Raw genomic sequence first — 2096 nt, 5'->3', positions numbered from 1 at the left:
CTGTCTATACGCTAGCTATAAACCAAAAGACAAAAAAGAAATATTTAAATGGCAAAATTATGTGCGAATCCCAAGAGGTGTATAAAACACATGCAATACTCCACAAAGTCTCTTAGACGCACTTATTTAAGGAGAAACACACAGGCATCCGTATATAAGGTAGATAAAATACCCGAGTCAAAGTTACGGACCTGACTTAAATAACAATATTCACTTGGGACAGGCGCATTACTAACTAAAAATGCTGATGTAATATCACAGGTTTCACGAACTTCCTTCACTTTACATACAACACAACCTGTGTTGTGCGTACGCCATGACGCACACGCCAGTTGGGTTCAGCGCCCTTAGAGCAAACAAAACAAAACAAAAGTTTCCGTACTTGATCAAAAACACGTAATTTCTTTTGTTCTGCAGATATCTAACTTCTGCGTGAGCACATTGGGAAGAAGGAAGTAGAATTTAGCTATTCTCAATCGGTTCTAAAGGGATAAGCTGGATTGCTAAGAGATTCATGAATTCGAATAGCTGGATTGGCATTAGGATTCATAACGCAAGAAGCTCGGATTATTTTGCAGTTTCTGAACAAATGACGTTGTTTTTTGCATTTAGTAATGTCAAAGAGAATAATTTATCTGTTGAAATCTTAGACTCAAATGCTTCCTACAAAACGTACGCAGCAGTAAAAAAACAAACAAAAAATACGCAATCTTTAAGCAAATAAAAAACAGACGTGTCAATTGGATAATGAAACGCAGGTTTTAGTCTTGTATGTATCTTGTCGGGTTTTATTTTCGAAGATTTATTTCAACCTAAACGAGAAGGACACCTTACACCCTAAAAGAAAAAAAAAACAAAAAAACATAGCAACGACGCAGTTTCCTCCCTTGTACTGACGCACCCCCAAGCGGACACGACAAGAACAGAGGAAAGAGACTTTTTCTCTTTCTCCAGGCAGACGGGAGAAAGCTTCCGCCCTCCCTTACTTTTTTTCGATCTTGTTTCTCGACGACGTCGCGCGCGTTGTTCAATAAACATTGTTGAGTTAAATGAGCTACAGCGGCAGCGAAGGCCGCCTTTAATTCTGTCTTCTGGTTAAAACGTGCAGAACATCTCTGTTGCATTGACGTTTCTATCACTAATTTTGTCTAACGAGCAAGCGAAGCCGTTAGAAACAGCGAAGTTCCGGAGCGGTGCCACCAGCGCTATACGTACACTGGGCTAACGCGGCCGCCTCCGGATTGCGGAACGACGTGTCGACGTTGACGACGTTAAGACCCGTTCACACACTTGCGTTCAGAGCGACCGCAACGTTTACGAACGAATGCAACCGGTTAGAACGACGAGTTGCCATAGGAACAAAGCGTCAAACGGCCGTTTTGTTTGTGCTCGTTCGGAACGCAAGGAGTTGAGCCGGGCTGAACTTTTTCGCGACGTTCGGGAACGAAGGCAGCGAATGCACCACACCCTGGACCGCACCAACAGACCAATCACAGGTCGAGGAGAGCTCGGCCGCGCGCGTCGCATGTTCCTTCCATCTGCTGAAAAACATGGCCAACATGGCGTCGGTGGTGATCGTCGACGTGGTTTCCGTGGGGGAAGCTCATCGTTCCGCGTAAGGCGCTAGCCTTGATTATGAATCCTCGTAGTGTGTCGCTATGATAAACCAGCATGTATTAGAAGGGAAGATATTTCTACACACTTATAAAAAAGGGTGCCAAAAGGAGGCAACAGAGCGCCTTTACCACCCTTCTCCCGGGCAGGGGGGAGGCTCTTCGCTTGTTACCTCCTCAGACGCAGCAGACAGTAGCGCCCCCTAATAAGAATGCGTTGGTACAAGGTTAAAGTTCGCCGCGAGGGACCAACAAGGAGCGAAATGTTACCTCCCAGGGGGTGCACCTGTTTAGGTGCTGTGGCTGTGGAAAGGCGCAAACGAGAGCGCTAATTGGTCTCCTAGTACAACACGTCATTCTTCGAGCATGCGTGCCGAGCGCCCGCCTGATGGCGAGTGCGTTCGCCGCCGACACTCTCCGCCGGTCATAACGGTCTTTCTTTGTAGAATTCGAACGTTCGGAGGAAGCGTCCCAGCGCAGGAA

Source organism: Ixodes scapularis, unplaced genomic scaffold, assembly GCF_016920785.2.
Source record: "Ixodes scapularis isolate PalLabHiFi unplaced genomic scaffold, ASM1692078v2 PGA_scaffold11__112_contigs__length_91849675, whole genome shotgun sequence".
In the NCBI taxonomy this organism is placed as follows: domain Eukaryota; kingdom Metazoa; phylum Arthropoda; class Arachnida; order Ixodida; family Ixodidae; genus Ixodes; species Ixodes scapularis.
The sequence above is the reverse complement of the archived record's forward strand: the minus strand, read 5'-3'. Positions refer to the sequence as shown.